The 25,631-nt window shown below is 36.1% G+C and overlaps 1 long non-coding RNA gene across 1 annotated transcript; it reads left to right on the top strand.

Moving 5' to 3' along the window:
• The first annotated feature begins 17,159 nt into the window (after positions 1-17,159).
• LOC149772489 (uncharacterized) lies at positions 17,160-20,340 on the top strand. The gene is made up of 3 exons (XR_016417688.1): positions 17,160-17,498; positions 18,141-18,285; positions 20,071-20,340. It is a non-coding gene; the product is annotated as an uncharacterized LOC149772489 (long non-coding RNA).
• The last annotated feature ends 5,291 nt before the right edge of the window (positions 20,341-25,631 follow it).

The following is a 25,631-nucleotide window of genomic DNA, read 5'->3' as shown; positions in this document are numbered from 1 at the left end:
CTCTTCAGTGATTATGGAACCAAGATATTTGAACTGGCTCACTGTTTCTAGTTCATGTCCTCTGACTTTAATCTTGGCTGAGATTTGTTTGCCACTATTTGTCATCAGTTTTGTCTTCTCAGCGCTTATCTCCATGTCAAATCTGGAAGATGTTTCATCCAGGTTCTTCACTAAGGTGGCTAGCTCGTCTTCACTGCCTGCCAGCCCATCAATGTCGTCTGCAAAGCGGAGGTTGGTGATGTTACGCCCTCCAATGCTGACTGTCCCACAGTGGGTTTCCAGGGCTTCGATCATGATGCGCTCTAAGTAGATGTTGAAAAGCGTGGGTGACAGGAGACAGCCTTGACGCACTCCCACTGTTGTCTGGAACCAGTCTCCCACAGCACCTTGGGCAATTACTGCACTGGTAGCCTTGGCGTACAGCTGCTTGATGGTATTGGTTAACTTTTGACCCATGTTATACTTCTTCATTGTGGTCCACAATGTCTCATGCCACACTCTGTCAAAGGCCCTTTTGAAATCTATGAACACATGATAGATGTCTTGTTGGTGTTGCGAGTACTTTTCGCACAGAACCCTGAGATTGAATATTTGTTCTGTTGTGCTTCTTCCACTCCGGAACCCGGCCTGTTCTTCAGCGATTATTTCTTCTGCTTGTGGTTTCAGTCTGTTCAAGATGATCTTCAGCATTACCTTACTAGCATGGCTGATCAAACTGATAGTTCTGTAATTTTGGCACAGCTGGAGATTGCCTTTTTTAGGAAGTGTTATAATCAGTGACTGGGTCCATTGTGTTGGCCATTCACCTGTCTGCCAGATCTTGTTGCAGATTTTTCTTAGTAGTTCTTTCACTGATTCTCCCCCATTCTTGATAAGTTCAGCTGGGATGTTGTCTACTCCAGCTGCCTTCCTATTCTTCAGTGCTCTTATTGCTGACTCCACCTCTTCTTTGAGAATGGGGAAGTCATCATCATTTGAGGAGTTTGGAACTTCTAGCACCTCTGGGTCTCCTGTGGACTGATGGTTGTAGAGTTCTTTGCAATACTCAGTCCATCTTTCTGCAATGTCACTCGCTTCTGAGAGGCATTTACCATTTTTGTCTTGAATGGTACTGACTCTTGGTTGTTTCTGTCTGGTGAGGTCTTTCACAATTTGGAATGCCTTTTTGCTGTTATTCTTTATCAGACTGTTCTCCATTTCCGTGCACTTTTGTCCAATCCAATTTTCTTTTGCTTTGCTCAAGTTTTTTTTCTGATATTCTTGTTTATTTCTCAGTACTTCAATGCCCCTGTTGTGTGTCTGATGTTTTTTAGTTCTCTTCGGGCATCACACAACTTCAGAATCTCTTCTGTAACCCAGGGTTTTTTCTTCGGGAATGACTTGCAGATGTTAGGGTCCTTCAGTTGTTCAAGGTTGAAATTGAGCCTGATGTTCTTTGGCTTGTTAATTTTCTTCATTCTCACTCGGAAGTTCATAATCACGAGGTCGTGATCACTCCCAACATCAGCACCTGGGAATGTCCTTGTTTTTGCTCTATTGATGCCAGATCGGTAACGGTTTTGAACCAGTATGTAGTCGATCTGGTTGTGATGGGTTCCATTTGGTGAGTGCCATATCCAGCATCGTGAAGCTTTATGTTGTCCCAGGGTGTTGACTAGTACCAAGTTGTTGTAGCTTGCGAACTCGAGCAGCCATCACCCTCTTTCATTGGTAAGTTCATTGCAAGAAGGTCCACAATGTACTTCCTAGTCTTTTAGAGCATCTTTGCCAACTTTGGCATTCCAGTCTCCTTGGACAATGAGGATATCTTTCTTACTGACCATGTTTAGAATACCCTGTAGTTTATTGTAAAACTCCTCTATTTCTTCATCATCATGATCGGTAGTTGGAGCATAGACTTGGATAATTATGATGTTAAAGGGAGATGCTTTCAGACGAATGGAAATGATTCTGCTAGATATAGGACAGCATTCAAGCACAGATCCCTTGATGGCTTTGTTTACAAGGAAGCCTACTCCATGTATGGACTTGTCACACTCTCCACTATAGTATAATATATGCCCATCTTCGGTTTGGTGTTCTCCTACGACTTTCCATCTAACTTCACAGAGTCCCAGAATGTGCCATGTGTAGTGTTCCAGCTCATGTGTCAACTCTTGGAGTCTTCCAATTTGCGCCAGAGTTCTAATGTTCCAGGTGGCGACGGCAATGTTGTCTCTCGCTCTGATTGTATGCATAGTACAAAAACATAAAAGATATTAAGAGGCCTTGCTTAATCACCACAATATATGACTGTAACTTCCAGCTTTGTAACTGCTCTGGTGTCCTAAGTGGTTAGAGCATCCACCTTGGATGCAGGAGGTCATAGGTTTGAACCCCAGCTGACTCACACCAAAGTCTTATAAAAATGGTACTAGCAGCTGCCTCGATTGACACTCAGCATTAAGAGGGTAGTGTTAGGGGTGGTCAGCCTGGTGTCAGGATAATGTGACTAGGTGGGACATCATGCTACTCACACTCACACTCCAGCCTGTATAAATAGTACACATTCCTGCTCAAAGTTTTAGTAAAGTTTAGATAATTAATAGTCAACCTTCATCTCACATATTCATTGTCATCATTAAGAATACTTACTTTCTCATTACTTTATTGTTCTATGAGCACTGATGTGGGGGGGGGGGGGGTCCATGAGGCTAATTTGCATTGGTAAAGTAAGAATGTAATTTATTTGAAATTATAGGTATTTAATCATGGAAATGAGTGTTGAACAACAGAAGTTTTTAAGCATCAATAGCTATTGTTATCAAAAATTAATTGTAAGTTTGTGGTTAATGGCAGTGTTTCATTGAGGTCCTATCTTACTTAATATATTAAAAGATTATTTCACCAGTTGGGATAGCATGCAAGGGTGATTTAAACAAAATGGTGAAATGCATCTGTTGTTAAGGGAATGGTGAAATAACTGCAAAGAGAGCAAAGCCAAGCAAAACTAGATTTCAGAATTCTTGGACTTAATGAATCACAGTAGCAAGGTGGACCAAATTCATTGCACATACTGCAGACACCATATTGACACAGGTCATTCTGCAACGTACAACGCCTTTTGACATTAAAGCATCACAGCATTGGGACAGTGCCCAATCCCAGGAGTAACAAACATGTATAACCAATCATCAACAGACCATGTCACAAGAACTGAAATACTTTTCTGCATTTTGATTGCAGACCGCATTCTGCTGTTGACTCAGCTGATCATTTTTGAGACCTGCATGTATGACATTCCCTGACAGCTGATCGTTTTTCAGACCTGCATGTATGACATTCCCTGACAGCTGATCGTTTTTTAGACCTGCATGAATGACATTCCCTGACAGCTGATCATTTTTCAGACCTTCATGTATGACATTCCCTGACAGCTGATCGTTTTTCAGACCTGCATGTATGACATTCCCTGACAGCTGATCATTTTTCAGACCTGCATGTATGACATTCCCTGACAGCTGATCGTTTTTTAGACCTGCATGAATGACATTCCCTGACAGCTGATCATTTTTCAGATCTGCATGTATGACATTCTCTGACAGCTGATCATTTTTCAGACCTGCATGTATGTCATTCCCTCACAGCTCTGCAGATTCAGAAAGATTTATTTTCCATGCTTAGAAAAATTCAACAAGATCTTGAAAGAAGTTTAAACAACATTAATTCCCAATCTCTAATGAGTGGAAAGATGAACATTAACAGAGATGCATTATAGTCAGACATTCTACTGAAGTATTGAGAGCAACAATGATTGAATCTAATTAAGACTGTATTCCACTATGCAATGGATTTTAAAAATAGTAACTTGGTTTATTTAAGTTAAGATAAGATAAGATAAGATAAGATAAGATAAGATAAGATAAGATAAGATAAGATAAGATAAGGTAAGATAAGATGAGATGAGATATCTTTATTTCAGACTACATAGTCCATACATCTAAATTAAAATACAAATATAAAGTAAAAACATTGTAAACATAAAAGATCATTTATATATTATGTACAAGTATACAGGTACATCTACAACAATGGACTGTGCCCTGCATTGTTAAGAATTAAATTAAGTAGCACATTTAAAGAGCAAAAATTTGTTCCATTATCTAATAATACGAGAATTTAAATGAATGTCATAGTTCCGTAGAGATTTCAATATACAGTTCTTTTCTTTATTAGATATTCTTGTCATCATTGAGAATACATACTTTCTCATTACTTCATCAAAACTGAATAAATTATAATTTACAAACATGTTGGAGGCACTGTTCCATCATGGAAGGCCTTATAGAAAATAAAAACTATTATTATAACCAATAACTAGTTTTCTTTTCATACATTCACTAATGTTTGTCCACAGAGGAGCACAATACATTGTGCAGTAATAAGATTTGAATAATCTAATTTTGATGTTCAATGAATAATTCTTAAATTTATGTAGAAGCATGTTTGTTCAAGTACATAAAAATTGGTAATGTCTCATCATATCTTCATTATCTGACCAATTGGATTTTAAAATATGACACAAATATGTATAACTGTTGACATATGCAAGAGCATTGCTGTTAAGATGTACAGGGGGAGGAGATGGTAATTTGAAAGAAGTTGACTGAAAGACCACGCATACTGATTTTTTTGTATTATAGATGATATCATTCTCTAATGCGTATTGTTCACATATCTTTAATAATATCCTTAAACCTGTGATAGAAGGACTTATTGATGACATATCATCAGTGAAACTAAAATTGTTAAGAAACAGTACATATAGTGGCAGACATAACCACACATGATACTGACCCAGATTACGATTTAATTCATCTATGCATATATATTAAATAATAAAGGGGAAAGAATACCTCCCTGCCTCACCCCATTGGTTGCATAGAAAATGTTAAATATTACACTTCCCTAGCAAACATAGTACAACTCTTTGCCATACCAGTTAACAAAAGTATGAACTATGTAACAGGTATTTGAATGTTGAACAGCTTTTAAAACAGTGTCCAGTAATTGACCCTATCAAATGCCTTACTAATGTCTAAAGAAGATACAGGGGAGCCATTTTCTTCATAATATCTGACAGTTTCCTTAAAGGATTATTGGCATAAATCTGTTGAATGTTGCTTTTTGAAACCAAACTGATTATCTGAGATTGTAACTTCACATCATGATGCATTCAAATATTTTTGAAATAATAGTTTTAAGAGCTATAGGTCTGTAGTTATTTTTGTTTGCCAGGTTACCAATTTTGTTTTTCAGTAGCAATATAATTGTAACTATTGTGAAATCATCTGTAACAAAGTTATGTACAAAGATACAATTAAATAAAATCATCAAAAGCACGTAAGTCTAGTATCTGAAAATTTAAAATATTCCACTTATAAAATCTGATCATTTACCTCCTTTTTGTCTTATTATTGCATGTTGGGTCTCAGATAGTGTGATTACCTCAATATGAGCAGAAGGGGTATTCAGTGCCAAAAGAACACGCTTCTTATTCAATTCATTTTTAACGTTATTTAATAAGTCTTCAAAATGATTTTCCACATGTTGCATATATTATTTTGACCATGGTTCCCATCAATGCAGATTGGTAGCATATTGGAAGTTGTCTTTTATTTTGTTTAACTTACTTCCAGAATTCATGTTGGTCAAAATTGTTTAATTTTTGGGCTAGCAAGTCTGCTCTATGTTTTACTTCTTCCTTCTTATATAATCTAAGAGCATACTTAAATTGTACTTTTGTTTGGCACATTTGATTATTGAGATGGCCATGACAAGGTTTACTGTTATCCAACTTCAAAAAGAAATGTTGCCATTAATCCCAACGTTGATAGCAATCCTTAATAATGATGGCTTAAACATTCTTATTCAAGGAAATGATGTGTAATAACTTATGTTCATTATCACACCCCTCCATAATTGTACCTAACTCAAACAATTTGGGTTGTTCCACTTAGTGTACTTTACGCATACTGAGTAGCTCAATGAACTCTCCCACAACAGGGTTCAAGGACTTGACATAGCATCATCAGCCAATTAATTAATCTTTTAAGTGGTGGTTGCTTATCTCTGACTGTCTCATCTTTTAATTGACTTGATGATAATCAGCTATATAAACTGTCCCAAGGATATTTTTACTATGGTAGGACTGTTCATAGAGATCACATGCTTCTGACATGCATAGTGGTGGTCAAAAAATTTCTCATTTTTGTTTTTTCTTTTTCCATAGATTAAAGAAAATTATGGGGGGGGGTTTGGTGTGAGACAGTGTGTTATACATAGTTGTTCAGTCATATGCTGAAAAAACCTGCCATCATGAATGTGCATGGTTTACTTTATGGGGAAGATTTTAAAAGATTTTGTGCTGAATTGAACCTCTTGCACAAAGTTCCAGTTTCTAAATCTTCTCAAGTCTTCTATGCAGTTATACTATGTGTAACATTATTAATGGCTCCGTTTACCCCCACAGCTTGAAAGTGAAGCAGCTGAATGTATGGGTGGGTAGATAGTTATGCCATGGGTGTTTTTGCAGTGTTTAACGAAGTAATCTAAGTTATGGTGGAAAATGCTTATTTTTAGACTTAAGTAACAAAACTTTACTTTTCATATCAATATCTTTACTGAAAGAAACTAATTTGGTACAAAGTGACAATTACGGTATGCAGGAGGATTAGTAATGTTTAAACATAATTGTTTCATTGTCCAACTAATGTGCAAATGTTTGCACGTTTTTGTAAATATGGCAGGCATCACACTTATAGATGTCTATCATATAGATAGTTAAGAAGAATAAAATTAGCATTTTTATTCTGTAAATCTAAATGAGTTACATGCAAATTTTACATGAATTTCAATAGTGTTATTAATTTTTTGTAGTGATACAACATGTGGTTTAGTACATGGTCATGGGAAAGTCTCAAAATAGAAACAGCTTTGGACTTCAAAAATGCATGTTTTCTAAGCCCACATATTCTGTTCAGTTAGGATAAAAAGTGAACTTTGAAATATGTAATCTTCAGTTGTACTAGCCTCATGATAGGAGGGGCTGATCCTTTTGGAAGAGCAGTCATCATAGGGTGATGTGGTTAGAGTTGGTTGCTCAAGCATGCCTTCTTTTTACCTATTCTAATAATGTTAGTGTATTTGGGTGATGCATATGATGGAGAAAAGAAATGTTGTAGTAAATTATGTTTCTCTGAAAATACTTCGTCACATCATTATTAAACCCTTCCACTCTTTCCTACAAATGAGAGCATCCCATTACAGGTTTACTCAAGCTTACCTAATAAATATCCAGGATATGGGTGGTTATCTAGTGGAAACTTGGGGAGTTAATATGTCTGAGTTACATCCCATCATCTGTATGACATGTAGATAGAAAAACATTTCTTTGTCTCCAGGGATGGTTAGATTTTGAGGTAGCAGAAGGTAATTTCCTAATGTTAATATGGTTGGATAATTACTTTTGGAGAAAAAAAATATTTTCCTCTTTTAGAAATAAATAAATTTTATGGAGTATAGTGTAATGAAATTATTGTTTACAGCTATGTTCTTTTGAATGTAAAAATATATGTTTCATGGTATTGAAAATTTTATTTCCCAGGCATAAGACCCAAGTCTGCAGCCTCAAGACCCCAAAGTTCACTGAGGAAAAAGAAAAGTTAAACCCACAGCCATGAAATCAGCATTCGAGTTTTTGAAAGGGGAGACAATTCATGGTGCATAGTCCATAGATATAGTTTGAAATGGAGTTCACCTCATGACATCACTCAGAATGCAGCATATATATACACTTAGTAAATAATTCTCAGGAATATTTTATTATTATTATTATTATTATTATTATTATTTAACTGATCAGTGTGACTCTGGCTTGACTCGATTGAAATCAAAACTGATACTCATGATTTGCAAAGATATTGTATGCTTCTGCACATGCTATATATTTTTAAGGTACTTTATTTTTTCTGTGATAAATTTTTGTTTTTATATAATTCTTATATTAGTCTTCAGTATAAGACATATTTTCTCATTTGATTTCTGAATCATACTGCTGGAAATCCAACCAGTTAAAAGTCTGATCAGTATAAAACTGGATGCCAAATTTAGTTGAAATCCAACAATTTTTAATAAAGTAATGCTGTGGAAGGGGACAGAACTCTTGTAAATGAAGTTTTGGAATGCTAGAAATCAAACTAATTTAAGGGCTTACCAGTATAAATGTGTATACTAAATTTGCTTACAATCCAAAATTACTAGTAACAGTTCTGCTGTAGAAACCAAAGTTACAAAGATGAAATTTGAGGGGTCATAACTCCTTTAAATGATGTGTAATGATGGAAAGTCATTTGAATTAATGTCTCATCAATGTAAAGCAGCATTAAACATACCAAGTTTTTGTTGAAATCAAACCTCACTAAAAAACTACTGTGGAAACCATAGGAAGATGAGCATTCTGGGGAAGAGATGGGTAAATGATATTGAGGAATGCAGGGAAGGGCATTCTAGGGCAGGGATGGGTAAATGATGTCATGGAATGCAGGAAACAATCTGTTCAGGGTCTTGTCAACACTAAACAGCATACTAAGCTTGGATTAAGTATAACAGTCCATTGAATGCCTAAAATTAAAAACATTAAGATCTCATCAGCATAAAGGTCCATACCAAATTTGGTTGAAATTCAGCAGTCCTTTGAAACACTATGCTGGTTAAAACAAGACTGGGTAATCAGGGGGAACCACTCTTGCAAATGATGACTTGGAATGCTGAAATTCTAATACTTTCAGTGTTTCATCAGTATAGAACTGCATACCAAATTTGGCTGAAATCCAACAATTCATGATAAAGTTAAGATATGCAAATGCAAGTTGTGATAATGGGCAATAAGGGGCCATAACTCCTCTAAATAATAACAAAGAAAGATGTTAAACTCTTTTACGATCTCATAAGTATAAAGCAGCACATTTGATTCAAATTTTAAAGAAACCACAATGGAGAGATAGATGCACATACTGTAGGATTCTGCCAACTTGTCAAGTAGGGCCCTAATAAAGAATATGAAGTCTTTGACCTATAACAAATCTTACCTTAATTTTATGAATATTTATTACACAGTAACTGAACTATATTAAATTGTATTTAAATTTGATATTTACTCATTGTCAGCACAAATAATGTTACAATATATGATTTTACTATTTCCTTTTGTATAATTTTTAAACTACTGTCAGTTTATGCACATTTATTTTCAACATATATAATGTTATACTGCAGCTATCACTATTGAATCGGAATATTTGCAGGCTGTGATAATATTTATAATTTGATTTCACTTAGAAGAATGCATGATTATATGAGTTAGCCATTGTAATTGTGTAATGCATTATTATTGAATATACATTCATGTTTTAATGCATGCACACATCATATTTATATTTTTTATATTATTGCTGTTAATAATTTTTCTTCATCTACTTTGAATCTTGTTCTTTCAGTTTTTCATTGTAGTAATTGAAAATATTTTGTTTGCATCAACTGATAATTTACCACTGAGTCCTTTTGATAATTTATTCCAATAATATCAACAGTTTTTGTCAGTATCTAAAATGTGTATGTTGTAATGAACCTTTTAAATATTAAGATACTGCTGTGCATGACATTGAAAGATTTTATATTTGTATTTATGGATTTATAATTGTTGTAAATTGCATTTTAGCAAGCATATAATTCTAGTGAATTTAGCATGTGAACTAATTTCATAAAAATTGATTTTATGATAGAATAATTTGATGAAAAAGATCATAATGAATACAATGTAAATGCTGATAATTACACAATTGATGGTTATGGAAGGCAGAGCTATGTATTGGTATTCACCATTTCAGAAGTGCCGTGTACTACTATGAATGTTAAACTATCACATGTGCAGAAAGACCTGTGAATGTTGCAGTAAAAATATATGACCTTCTAGCTTGATTTCAATATCCCTCACTATCAAGGGTGGCTAATTTCTTTTTTCATTTGAAGTTGAAAGAATAAAAATGGTTACTGCACACGAGTGGTTTCACGGGTGTTAAGTTACTATCCCTATTGAGGAATAGATGGGTTGGTTATAAGTTCATGTTTGAGAAATAATTAATTATATTTGATTTTTATTCCTTTTCTTCTCATTTCTACTTGAAATATGTATTAGAAGATTTTAGCATCTTCACTCAAAAAGGTTTGTTTTTTAGTATGCCGTATAATATAGACTGATCACATCGTGTACTTGTCTTGTTGTTTTTATACTTTCAGTAATGGCAGGGGAATACAACAGTCCTCATGTTCATCTGCCATCAATCTCATAAGTGGAATTAGATCCAGTTTTTGATAGACTGCCATGAAACTTGGTAAATAATTATCGTCATCACCTGAAGATGCACTTATTGACAAGTCACTTTGCTTCATTGATTTTTGTTACAGTTATTGCCATTTTTTGTAGCAGTATATGACAGTCTTGTTAGTGCAACTAGTTCGGCAGTTTTTGGTGGATTACCTTGAAAGTTCATAAATTTGATGGTCATCACCTGAAGATGCACACTTTTACAAATCCCTTAGCACTCAGAAATTTTTTATTAGAGTTATTGCCCTTTCTCATAATGCCACATTTATGTGCAAAATGTCATATGTACCATTCACCTGAATAATACTGAATCTTGAAAGATATTGGTATTAATCATTCTTTAAAACTAGATATTATTGACATTTCATCACTTTAGGAGCCACATAATTTCTCTTGAACTGAAAAAGGTGGGCATTTTTCACATATGTACAAATTAATCTGATGTTGATTGGCAACATCTGTGGGTCAGTTGAGTTCATTCAAAAGCTGGAACACAAAATTTGATGACATTACCATTGTAAACAGAAGAAAACATCATGCTATGTCAAATATGGTAGGTTATCCTTATGATTTTATTCTAGATTACTTTGTTACAGATATAATAAAATTGCAAACAAAATCAAAGGAAACGGTCAAACATCCACTTCAAAAAGCAGGCCTACCTCTCTTCATTCCCTGTTGAATCAATTTTGTTCTTATTAGGCTAGTTACAAGCACAATTTATTGAATATATGATGTCACTACTTTTGGAGCACTCCCAAAAAGGAATGGAATTACGAGCAACTTTTGCAGCTGAATTAAGAGGTGGCACCTCTTAATTCTAAACTGAATATATGAATGTCATTTAAACTGAACATCTTGATTAATTCAAAGAATTCAGTCAAACAAATAGTTGTTTCCGACCAAATTGTGGTAATGCGCACATGTGCTTGACTTACAAAAAACACATTCACAGTCAAGTGCGACCCGAGGACTTAGCAGGTACTGCCACCTACAAAACCTCATTGACTGAATCATGATATAGCGTTAACAACATTTCAGACAACCACACCCATCAACATCACTAGATTGCAAGAGGAATTGCAACACCATCCTGATAAAGAATTTGTGGACTATCTTATAAATGGCCTCTGCTATGGTTTTCATACAGGACTTTCTCATCAGCCTACTTCTTCATTCGAGTGTAAAAATTTGGTATCAGCGACATCACAACCCAATGTGGTTGACATATTACTTGAGTATGAGCTATCCAAGAATTACCTCATAGGTCCCTTTGAAAGTCCACCATTTCATATATTCTGGAATAGCCCCCTGGGTGTAGTACAGAGTAATATTCTGGCAAGTACAGACTTACAGTAGATCTGTCAGCACTTTACAGTTCACTCGAGCATGAAAGTATAAATGCCTTAATCAGCAAAGAGGATTTTTTCTCTCTCATACGTAAAAATAGATGATGCTATTCACATTCTGGAAAGGGTGCTAATATGTGCAAGACGGATATTACCGATGCATTCATACTAATTCCCATACTCCCAACAATGTGGCCTCTGTATGGTGTCAAGTGGAGGAAAAAATATTGTTTCTACACCAAGTTACTGTTTGGTAGTAGAAGTAGTCCTAAGATTTTTTATACACTGTCCAGAGCAATTTTGTGGATAGCTCAACATAATTATGGTTTATCACATTTCTTGCATTACTGGATGATTTTTTTGTCCATTGATGAGTCTGATTTTCCAGCTGAAAGAACAATGGCATTCATCACACTGTTTTTCAATACATTACTTATTCTAATTGCTCCCCACAAGACTTTAGGACTGTCACCAGTCCTGGAATACTTGGCTATAATTCTAGACTCAGAAGAAATGGAAGCTAGATTGCCACAAGAAAAGCTGAGCAGATTAGCTGCATTGCTAAAAACTTTCCAGCAAAGGAAATCTTGCATGAAGAGGGAATTGCTGAGTCTGTTGGGCCATTTACATTATGCATGTAGAGTGATTGCCCCTGGTCGGTCTTTCACATCGAATATCCTTGTCAACAACCATCACCAAATCGAATCATCATGTAAAAGATGTGTAGTGACTTTATGGCTCAATGGAATGGAATTTCTTTTTTCTTGGACTCTAATATTACTATTGCTACAGATTTTGAGCTCTTTGCTGATGCAGCATCAACTCACGAATTTGGGATTTATTTCCAAGGCAGATGATTTGAAGGATTGTGGCCGGACAATTTGGACGTACTAGACACAGACAAGTCGTCTATGGCCCTGCTGGAAAACTACCCCATTGTAGTTGCAACCCATATATGGCACCAGTAGCGTGTGCACACCGTGTTTACATAATGTTGTTTGTTGCATCTGTTAGGTTTCTAGTTCAATCAGTTTACAGACTGTGCACTGCAAATCTGTTTTGTGCATCTGACTTAATTATTGAACTACATCAACTGTATGCGTGGCTGCGGAGTAGATTTTAGGGCCGTTTGTGAAAACTTTATTTATACATTGACCCCAAACGGGGAAAAAGCCTTGAACATTGCTGAATGTAAATGATTATAATTTGTCTTAGTTTAGTCATATATGACTTTCTTACAGATTCTTGCATCACAGCATTGCTTACAGCTACAATTTAGATATACTGTGATTTTAGTCTTGTTATCACCATAATATTGTATGCAGGCATGGATCCCTGAACAGTAACACCTTGGCATGGGTTCTTACACTATTATCTATTTATTGTCAGTCAGTCATACTAGCGAGTCCGCCTCAAACATCAGCAATTCTGTCTTGACATCATACTGGTGTTTCTACATCACAGATAGGGCGTGTTGGCCATTCGGCCCTGACATCAGTCATACTGGCGATTCCACCTCATAGATAGGGCGTGTTGGCCATTCGGCCCTGACATCAGTCACACTGGCGATTCCACCTCATAGATAGGGCATGTTGGCCATTTGGCCCTGACATCAGTCATACTGGTGATTCCACCTCATAGATACTGCATGGTTTTCTACACTCTTACCACAACTAACCTCATGCCGTGGAGGGTGAAACCCAAGGGATGCCAAAGATGTTCAATTCTTGGATTCCAGATAATTTGAAATTGCTGAAAACAAGGCTTCCATGTGAAATAAGTTGAGATTGTTGCCCAGAATCTTTCAGAGATAACAACCCCAACACTACAAACATTATTGATTGTGCAGAAACATTTATTCAAATAATCTCAAATCTCAAAAGTATAGGCAACACTTACAGTAATAATAAATCACACAACATTGGCTAATATATCATTGGAATATTTCCACATGCACAGATTATGTTTACATGTATTTCAGAAACAATTGATGGCCTTGCTTCTCCGTGGAGTGTTAATCTAGATATGTAGCTAACATTGTTTTGTGGGAATGACGTGAAGATTCAGCAGGACTAGTCACCTTCTTGTCCTACTTACAAAGACTGTGGAAACCTATTGTTTTAATTACTTTTTCAATAAGAGAATATCCAATAGAATTTGAATATTGTTCTGATGCCACTACATTCTGAAGTCCTTGGTTTGCGAATTTATTTCCCACAAATTTGAAATTGTAAATATCCTTATAAAATTTGTTTAAGCAGTTGAATACTTTATGGCTACATGTACACACTGAATAGTGATATGGCAGATGCTGTGTGATTGACTGTGTCATTTGTACAAGATGTCCAGGTTTCTTAAATGTGCAATTCTGTCATTTGTAAGAATTGTCCACGAGTCTTCAAAGTGTTATTGTCCGTGTCATTTGTACAAGTTGTCCATGTATGTCTTCTAAGCATGTTTGACTGTGTCATTTGTACATGTTGACCATGTCAGTCTTTAATGTCTGATTGACTGTGCCATTTGTACAGGTTGACAACGTCAGTCTTTAATGTCTGACTGACTGTGCCATTTGTACATGTTGACAACGTCAGTCTTTAATGTCTGACTGACTGTGCCATTTGTACATGTTGACAACGTCAGTCTTTAATGTCTGACTGACTGTGCCATTTGTACAGGTTGACAACGTCAGTCTTTAATGTCTGATTGACTGTGCCATTTGTACAGGTTGACAACGTCAGTCTTTAATGTCTGACTGACTGTGCCATTTGTATATGTTGACCATGTCAGTCTTTAATGTCTGATTGACTGTGCCATTTGTACAGGTTGACCATGTCAGTCTTTAATGTCTGATTGACTGTGTCATTTGTACATGTTGACCATGTCAGTCTTTAATGTCTGATTGACTGTGCCATTTGTACAGGTTGACCACATCAGTCTTTAATGTCTGATTGACTGTGCCATTTGCACATGTTGACCATGTCAGTCTTTAATGTCTGACTGTGCCATTTGTACAAAATGACCATGTCAGTCTTTAATGTCTGATTGACTGTGCCATTTGTACATGTTGACCATGTCAGTCTTTAATGTCTGATTGACTGTGCCATTTGTACAGGTTGACCATGTCAGTCTTTAATGTCTGACTGTGCCATTTGTACAGGTTGACCACATCAGTCTTTAATGTCTGATTGACTGTGTCATTTGTACATGTTGACCATGTCAGTCTTTAATGTCTGACTGTGCCATTTGTACAAAATGACCATGTCAGTCTTTATCCCGTACAGAAAAATCTCACCAGTTCACATGAGCTGCTCATAAGCTGCACATGAGAACCTTGTTAGAAATGTATGCAAATTGGGTAGATTTTGCAGGCTCATGTGTGCAGTTTGTTAGATCTTGTGAGCCAAGGAAAAACTAACCTGATTCTCACGTGAGCAGATTTTGCTCACGTGAGAATCTAAATTTTCACATGAGAAAGTAGAACTTAGAAAAACATTCTTTTCCATAACATACAACCATGTTTGAAAATAAGGCAGAGTTCTAATTTCTCACGTGAGTTATCACGTGAGAAACTTGGACTTTGATTCTGATTAAACACTTATTTCAAATTTATTCAAAGTTGAATTTTCTCATGTGAGTTATCACATGAGCAATTTGGACTTAAATATTTTGTGTAAATGTTGAATGTCAAGCATCTCCATTATTGTCAAATAGACATAATTTCTATTTTGCACTTGTTCATGTTGCTTTGTTGTATTTTTTAAATTTTAAAACATCTTCAACTTATTTTCTCACAGTGAGTTTTAATCTTATTTTGACCCAACAGGCTCCTTGTATTTGAACATATTAAGGTTCATTTCACTGTTCATAAAACAAAACAATTCAGAATTAAGGTCTCGTATAACCAGACTACCCATTAAACTTTAACAGCTGTCAAAGAATAGAGTTAATAACTTGCATACTGATCGTGGTTAATGTTTAATAAAGTAATCCGTAAAAAGGTGAAATGTTTCTCTCCCCAAAATACACAGTTTACAATATAAAAAGGAAATAAAACTTTTGCCCTAAAATGAATCCTATGTTCCATAAACATATGATGCAGCTCCTTTATTCACAAACTTCTAAAACCCCACTATAAAATTGTAAAACAAATACATAGCCACATATCTGGAAAAAAAAAAAACCACTGATGCACAGTCCTTTTGGCCTAATAAACTCTCAAGTCATTTTCCAGAAAAATTGGAGAATTACATAAACTACGTCGTTTTCTTCCATGCCTAACATTCGCACAAAAAGTCAATACAATCTTATACTTACTGAATTGTGTAATTCGGCTTAGGGGTCATCCATTTAGTACGTACGCAAAAATCTGGCAAAGCTTGACCCCCCCCCCCCACGCATGCATACTTTTTTTTACGCCCCCCCCCCCGCGTACGTACGCTTGACGCCCCCCTCCCCATATTCTATAAAACGGCCTATGTTTAATCCACGCAGAAACCATAAAGGATTAATAATATTAACGTGTTTAATAAAACATTGTCCACCGACGTTGAATGTCTGGCATCAAAGAAATACGCGGGGTAACATTAAACATTTTGTCTCGTGTCCGCCAAAATTCAAACGCCAACTGAACAGTCGAACAGGTTACGTATTAGACAAATTATTATCGTGGTTTCACGCCAACCCCGTTTCCTATGCATATGTACATTATCAGTATAAAAAAAAAACATGTACTGTACATAAAATTTAATAAATCCGTAAGAAACTGCCTAATCCAGTCGTGTTTGGTTGTGTAGCTGTTTCGCACTGTTTTACACGTGTATATTCTTGGCAATGGAAAATTTTGCTTATTTGCAGCCTTTTAAATGTTCTGATCGTGTCATTTCAAAGTTTATAAAAGAAATTTCCTATTGAAATAATCACAAAACAAATCACTGACGTTTCCGTGAACTTTTCTGTGACCCAGGTTATAAGAGTACACGGTGGAAGAATCGGCTTGTTAGAACCATTAGAGTGTCCTATGGGGCATGGGTCGGCACAAGCTACTGTAAAAACATCAAAATTAACTTGGTCTATATTAATTAACTTATTAATGATATGAATTCACTTATAGCTCAGTTTTTATGAAACATCAGATAATAAAATAACATTTATTTGATAAATAAAATATAACATTAAGAAATACCTGAGTACATGTGTACAAAGGAGTGTAAAACCAGAAGGGCTCCCATGGTTGCTTACAATTTAAATGTCAGTCATACAGTAGTATAAAATAATAAAAGTATTATTTTTATACTAAATGTATGACTGACTTTTATATTGTAATCAATGATACAAGCCCCTATGCGTACAACAACGTGTTTACTAATAAATTACCCTTTAAGGCGCCTCAGATAAACTCAACAGATGCTGGATGTTGACCTACAGTGTACATGTAGAATAGCACTTTTAAACCGAACAGACAGAAATTTACGCGCGGGCCATGTTCTCTTAGCAAGGGCCACGCTGTTCATGAAGAAAGTTATTTAATATTCTCCTGCAACATGTTTGCTCTTAAAACATTCTGACAGCAAGAGTGTGGACATCATTAAAATATAGAAACCAACACCAACATCTAAAGATGTCCACGTCGGTACTGATGTTAATGTCCAGTACGAAACTGAAGACGTCGACGTGCTGTTAGGGAAGATTCAAGGATTATGAAAGACTGGTTCTTTGCCGAGAAAGAGGTAAGTTACTTTTTCTCATTTCTTTTTACAATTTTCGCATATAGAATGATCAAAGTGGATAGCCTGAATCATCGACATTATAAGCATAAGCATAAATTCGCATGGTCGTTTAAAATTGAGCCAAGGGTTTGTTTCAGATTTTACTTAAAGATAATAATTCAACCTCCTGTTTCTAAAAATGATATCTACACCACACTATCATCGAATATTTAAGCCTTCCACAATTCAACTGTGCAACCATGTATGGCTCTTACCCCCACCCCCAATAATAATGCGGGCGCCTCAGTGAGGAGCACTTGCGTTACCGATTGAAACAATATGTACAAACATAAATGTTCTTCGTATTATTTTATTGCTGATTGGGTGGATCAAGATAAGCATACACGATTGAGAACCAAATGCAGTAGCTTGATTCATGATTTTATTCCTAAAAGACATTTGCCCTGTCTGTCAAATATTTTGATTGGTAAATTTAAAATAGAGATTTAATTGGATAAGGATTACAGCTTTTCTTAATGCATATATACACTTATAGACTAGGACTCTTTTGCCAACCAAATCGTTTTCTCATTTCAGTGCATTCTTTCTGTTCTGCATAGATTTAAAAAAAGATCAATTATACTAATTTTGTTCTTTTTACAGATTAAATTTCATGAAGGTCACAAAATTTAATGAACACAACAAAGTTAGAAATCATTTGAAAGAAGTGCAAAACATTGACAGCAGCAGGAAGAAGTCAGACAAAACTGCATTGCCATGCTAGAGGAAATTCCAACTCCAGTAAAGGGTATGTATAAGACGCTTCAAATCTTTTGATGTAATACACATGATAACATATGCATTTCAGACTCTAAAATTTTACCCCCAATACATTTTTGTTTTTAAATATAAAAATTGGAAACCAGATTTTGAATTTCTTTATATATTGCAAATGTACATATTTTGGAAAAATGTATCCTAAAAGTTTTGGAGAAATCTTCCAGAGGACTGTTCCAGAAGTAGAGATGTCAATTTTTTGGAAATTTCTAATGTGTACCCATCATTCCTAATGATTGGTTACCAGAGTATACAATCAAAAAGAAATTGTATTAAATGTGAAGCTGAACTGCTTTGTTGTAGGTTCACATGTTCCAACCCCAAAAAGAGCTGTAAGCATAATTATTACTAACATAAGTGGCAAAAATCATAATCTGAGCACGAGTATAAATTACATGCCATTATTACAGAAAACTGTATGAAAAATGTATATGCAGTTATAATTTTTGTCACAAATCAGCTGAACTCGTGTGGATTAGTAGTATGGATGAGAATAGACACAAAAGAAATTATAAATTATTTGTGCATAACAGTCATTTCGACTAGTGTACATGTCTACAGTAACTTTCACGAATTGTCATAAAGTCCATAAATGTTAATTGTTGTATTATCCTCAACCTGCCATGGTTCATCCCATAACGACGGTCCAGTGCAACATGTTTTTAAGTTTAACAAAATCTCTTTTCTCTAACATTTTTCAGTTACATAACATCCATCAGTTGCATTGATACATCCCGGGTTATTTTTGTTGTTGTTTTTTCTTCTTTTTTTAAAAATGATACCTGGTTCCATTTATTTTCTATTTAAGCTGGACTGCTATGTGTGTAGTATCATAATAGAATGAATCTAGGGCAGATGGTTTCACATTCAAGAACCTGTCAGTTTTCTTGGAACTGTTTGATGTAAAATTCATGCAGAAGTTACAAATGCATCAATTTTTATTTGATTTTTTCAAAACTGTTATTAAGTAGCAAACTTTTTTTATCTTTATATTTCAGTCTGTATAGTTGTCCATTTCATTCACTTTTTGTCCTAACATGGTGGTATAAGAAGTGCAATTTACAGTAGCCATGTTAAACCAGACATTCATTTTGTGCTTAATTTTATTTGACCCAGATAATGTCACCAGGATCTGAAAACAAGAGTGTTTTAAGTCATGAGAAAATTGGCACATGAACCATGGACAGGCATGAAGTTAGGATGGTCAGGCTTGAAATATCAGCGTTGATTCTTAAATAGGTCACTTGAGAAAGGATTGTATTATTATACAGACCACGTATGACAAGTAAATTGTAAGCAACCATATGAGCCCCTGTGAACACCTTTTTTTTAACGGGTACCCAATTGTTCGTTCTATTACCCAGGTTATTATCTATGGGAGAATACCCGGGTACACATTGGCATCTTTATCCAGAAGTAGTCAAATTTGGAATATGCAACATGACTTGCAGGTATCTCATCAACAGTGCAGTTTATATGTTTGCTACTAAACTATGGTAATTCTATTGGTAGAGCTATTTGACTCATAGTCCAAAGGATGAATTTTCAGACTGGGTTGGCTGCATAAGTGTGTCCTTGGGAAAACAGTTGGCTCCTATTTTCACAGTGTGATAAAGTGCCATCTAATCCAAACTACAATTATGTATTTTGCCTTTACCTTGTAAAACAAATCTTTAAAAATCAACCTTACATAATGTCTCAAATGCTGTGATCAGAAGAAAAAAAACTTCTACCAACTTTTTCATTTCCATTTCAGGTTTCATTTTTCAAAAGTTCAAAACTGAGCCTGCTAACTTAAATTCAGTGATCAACAGGAAGTGCATTGATTCAAAGAGAACAATCTCCAAGTGAAAATATTGTTGCAGACTGGCAAATAATGAAATTCAGAAGCAGGAATGTCAATTACACGTTTTGTTTGCTTCGAATTTTCTGAAACAGTGAAGAATGGTCTTCATGTGAAGCAAATTTCCAGCAGTATCTTTCATTATGACCTTAAAGTGTTTAGAATAAATGTGATGTATTAATATAACAGGTACATACATACATACATACATACATACTCTAGTTGTCTTACCTTATTAAAAGATCACTAATCAAACTCAAATTATATGCTTATGATTACTAGATTTGAATATTGATCTTAATCTGTTTAATTCTTGTATTCAATAAAAACTAAATACTATAGTTGTTTTTTGTTGTTTTTGCTCATGTGAGCAAGATGCTGCTCACGTGAGCAAAATCTTGCTCACATGAGCGAGGTGTGGCTCACGTGAGCAAGGTGTGGCTCACGTGAGCAAGATATTGCTCTTGTTAACAATTCCTGCACATGTGATTTTCTTATTAGAATCTATTTGCTCACGTGAGTTCTACCTAATTTGCATGTTAAATTGCACATGAGACTAACCTGAGTTAGATCTCACGTGAGAATCTCATGTGCAGAAGGGTAGGCAGTTTTGGTGTATTGACTGTGTTATTTGTACAAGTTGACCATGTCAGTCTTTAATGTCCGATTGACTGTGCTATTTGTACAAAATGACCATGTGAGTCTTCATTATGTTATTGACTCTGCCAATTTTGTATAAGTTGATCTTGTGCTGAAAAATGGCGTTTAACCGTATAACAAGTTGACCATGCAGGTCTTGAATGTATGACAGCAGCAGGGAAGTTGAACAGACCAGAGTTTCCAGCCAAAATAAAGCTTCCTACGAGAACTTTCTCCGTAGAAGCCTCGGATTTCATTTTTACGGCCTTCTACGGAAGCTAATTTTCGTGCATTTCAGACCGGATGCATCGGGTGGTCGCGCCGTGTGTGTTAGTAAATATAGCGTCCGAGACAGAAAAATAAATTATCCGGAATAATTTTTTGTGTTATATTTTTTGTTGCATGGTCCGGCTGCTTTCTCATGAATAAATTTGATCAAGACCAATTCGATACCGACTTCGTGGATCATGAAGATTGATCGTGATGAAACCATGTGGCGTTGACTGAGCGCGGCTAAACAAATTTTTAAATTTATTTATATCCATGAGTAGTAAAGGGGGATACATTAGCGACAATGGGAATTAGCATTACAGACCCCCCTGGGACAGATTAGCGACAAGGGAAATTTAACATGGAGAAAAATCGTGGGTCAGATTAGCGACAAGGGAAATTAACATGGGAATAAATCGTGGGTCACTCTAGCGACAAGGGGAATTTAACATGGAACTATAGTGTGGGTCTGTCTAGCGACAAGGGGAAATTAACATGGGAATAGGGGACTGTATAGCGTCAAAGGAATTTAAACAGGGTGGGTCTGTCTAGCGACAAGGGGAAATTAACATGGAGAATAGAGTTTGGGCTTTTGGGATTTTTTTTTTTAAATTTAAATTTAAATTTAAAAAAAGGGATAGGCAATGGAAAGGCTATCTCTTTTCGAGAAATATGGGGGCCCTGAAAAGGGCCTTTGGGTTTTCTTCTTCTTCTTCTGCTTCTAATTTCTTCTTTTTCTCCACCAAGTTCTTATTTTATCTCCAACACCCTTTCTCTTCTTCTCTTTCTTTTTCTCCTGCTCTTCTTTCTTCTTCTCTTCCTCCTCTTCTTTCTTCCTCTTCTCATTTTCTTCTTCTTTTTCAATCTTTTCGTTCCATTTGCTTATTCTTATTCTTTCCTCTTCATCCTCCTTCTCCTCCTTGATCTCTTTCATGACACCACTAATCTTGTCCTTTACCTTTTTTAAGTTATTAATTTCCATCTTTACACGATGGGGACTATAGGAATAATGGTCTTCAACCAGTCTTATCAACATCTGCTCCATCATTCCTAAGTTGTCTAAAACGTCTTGTAATGTTTGTATTTTGTCCATTTGGTTAGAAGCCATCTTCTTTTTTTATTCTTTGCAGAATGGTTTGAACGACGAATACTGTGGGTTCTTATACTTAAAGCGCGTACGTGAAGGAAAACATCCCCCTAAAACGTAAAATTGATCTTACCTAGATCATGACCAAACAACGCGCGGACGTGAAGGAAAACATCCCCTACTTTTTCATTTCATATAATAAAACCCAAACTATACTCTCCACATACGCTAAGAAACAATAAACAAATCCATAATCTACTATCCACACAATCGTACGTGAGCGGGTACAAACACAAACACACAAACACAAACACACAAACACATACGCTAAGAAACAATAAACAAAATCCATAATCTACTATCCTCACAATCGTACGTGAGCGGTTACAAAACCCAAACTATACTCTCCACATACGCTAAGAAACAATAAACAAAATCCATAATCTACTATCCACACAATCGTACGTGAGCGGGTACAAACACAAACACACAAACACAAACACACAAACACATACGCTAAGAAACAATAAACAAATCCATAATCTACTATCCACACAATCTTACGTGAGCGGGTACAAACACAAACACACAAACACATACGCTAAGAAACAATAAACAAAATCCATAATCTACTATCCTCACAATCGTACGTGAGCGCTTACAAAACCCAAACTATACTCTCCACATACGCTAAGAAACAATAAAGAAACCCATAATCTACTATTCACACAAACATACCTGAGCTCTTACAAGCACCAACACACAAACACATACCCTCACACTATCTTAGAAAAGAGTTAGTGTTTATATTCACACTACTCTACCTACACATTGGCAAATCGATCGTTATTTCTTTTCTAGAGTATTGGGTAGCCCTGAAAAGGGCTGTTTTTTTGGAACTTCATGGACACCTGGTTAATGGTGGCACCTTCCAGGCCTGGCGCCACATACACATCTTATCCCCCAGTTACTTTTTACTTTTTTGGGGGAGAGAGCAGAGGCAGGATATGTCGCTTCAGAATCCCAATTTTCGCTCTCTGGGATTCTGAAATTTATTCTTCTTCTCTTCTTTTCCTTCTCCTCCTCCTCATCTTCTTTTTTTCTTCTCTCCTCCTCTTTGTATCTTCTTTCCTCTTCTTCTTCTTTATATCTTCTCTCCTCCTCTTCTTTTTTTCTTCTTTCCTCCTCCTCTCTTATCCTTCCCTCCTCCACAATGGCTTCCGCGGCCAGTTCATTCAACAGGCGCCTGGCATATTCCAGATGCACATGAAGTTCCAACAGTTTAGACAGTCTCGTGTTCATTTTTGGTGTTGATCAATCAACAAGGGTAGCTAGACTGCCCAGCGAGTTTCAATTTATAGTGAAAGCGCGGACGTGAAGGAAAACATCCCCCTAAAAAACATAAAATTGATGTTACCTACATCATGACCAAAAACAACAACGCGCGGACCTAAAAGAAACACTCACTCACTTTTTTATGCTACCCATCACTATTTTAAAATTTTTTATAAATCACTTCATTAGACTATCCACATACGCAAAGCAATTCAATCTAACTCCAAATATACACCTCAAACACCAAAAAAAACCATGATTTTAATCTACTATTCATACCAACTTACTTAAGCACTTACTAACACACAAACACATACCCTCACATTTTTTAAAAAAGAGTTAGTGTTTATTTTCACACTATTCTACCTACACACATTGGCAAATCGATCCTTATTTCTTTTCTAGAGTATTGGGGTAGCCCTGAAAAGGGCTGTTTTTTTTTTTTGTTTGCTATCGCATTCTTTTTTTAGTTTCTAAGAATGCGATGTCCTCTGAGGATAGACTTTCTGGCGATAGGTCTGCTTCTTCGGAAAGAAAAGAAGAACTCTTTGGTGTCGATACGGCAATCGACAAAGCCTCTGTCAGGTTCAGGTTGCTGCTGCTGCTGCTCTTGTTGTTGTTGTTGTTGCTGCTGTCTCTGAAGTCTGTACTTCTCTGTCCATTCTTCTTTTTCCCTGTTCATTTCTTCTCTGAAGAGCTCTTCTATCAGGTCTTCAGTGATTTTTAACATTCTCACATTCTCTATTTCTTCTGGCTTCGGTATCAGACTGTGTCTGACCCTATGCAAATTTACGTAGGCTTCGTTGAGTTTAGCTAGTTTGGAGCACATCTTCTTAGGAGGATGAGTCGACAATGGATGGTTAGACTGGAAACAACCCGGTTCTTAAAGTCAAAGCGCGGACGTGAAGGAAAACATCCCCCATACGGTTTTTGAGTCGCAACGTTTAGTGAGTGTCATGAGAGGGATAGTAAGAAATGAAAGAGCATCAATCCAACATTCTTATAGCTAAACAAAAGACAAAGGCATTTTTTTCAAAACACAACATTTTTTATTCAAAAATCACTTAACACTAAACAACAACTCTAACATTTTTAACAATAATCCAACAATATAACATCAAACAATTTTTTTCAAAACACAACATTTTTTTATTCAAAAATCACTTAACACTAAACAACAAGAACTCTAACATTTTTTAACAATAATCCAACACTAAACGTTTCTCCACTAGGTAAAGAGGGATAACAGTCTTCCATGGTTTCTAGTAATCTAGGATGACTTCTCTCAAACTGTTGATTTCTATGGTATTATCGAATTCTGCATACAGGATGACGTTCACCGTTTCATCAGGGTCTCGGTCTTTAAACTGAATTTCCACACGAATCTGGCCGGATTTTATAGGGTGGAAATGTCCCTCGTCGCTGCCTTGGTCTGGAGTGAAATCAAAAGCCCACAAAGCGTAGCCTCCTGCATAATCCTCGTACGTAATACCGTGACTGGTATTGGTTCCTAACTGTCCGGTGGCTTCGTACAAGGACAAGTACGATCTCAAGTAATTCTTCTTGGTAAAGTCAGGTTCGAAAGGTCGGGTACACAAGGTCTTGCCATCGCGACTGACTTCGATTTTGGACACGCCAAAGTGTTGAAAGTAGAAAGGATTTTTTTCGGCAGCTCCGTTGAAGGCTGTATTCTCGACGATACCAACGATCAAACGTTTGGGTAACTGTCCTTGGAACAGATGATCTTCGATCATGGATCGCTGTCCCTTGGGAATGGTGAAGGTTTTCACTTCCACGCGTCGTATGGGATACTTGGCAGTCGTTCTGCTCAACGTCTGACTGATGTCGTTTCCCACTTTAGGTAACACTTCCACACGGCGTACGTAGAGTCTGGCTTCTAGGATTTTGGTTTTGTAACCGTCACTATCAGCCATCAAATGGAAAACGGCACTGCTACGATTCAGTCTCAGGCGGACATCCACCCCGTTCAGCAAATACTTTTCTTGCAACCACATGTCCAAATGCAAACGATCCATCAGTTCTAAACTTGTGTCGGCTCCCGTGATTCTCTTTCTTCGTTCTACAAATCCATCATTGTTGTCTTTCTTTTCATCAGTTTCCAATATTTCAAACTTGGTAGGTT

Source organism: Sinohyriopsis cumingii, unplaced genomic scaffold (assembly GCF_028554795.1).
Source record: "Sinohyriopsis cumingii isolate HCF-2022 unplaced genomic scaffold, ASM2855479v2 utg001437l, whole genome shotgun sequence".
Lineage (NCBI taxonomy): Eukaryota > Metazoa > Mollusca > Bivalvia > Unionida > Unionidae > Sinohyriopsis > Sinohyriopsis cumingii.
This window is presented reverse-complemented; position numbering and strand designations above follow the sequence as displayed.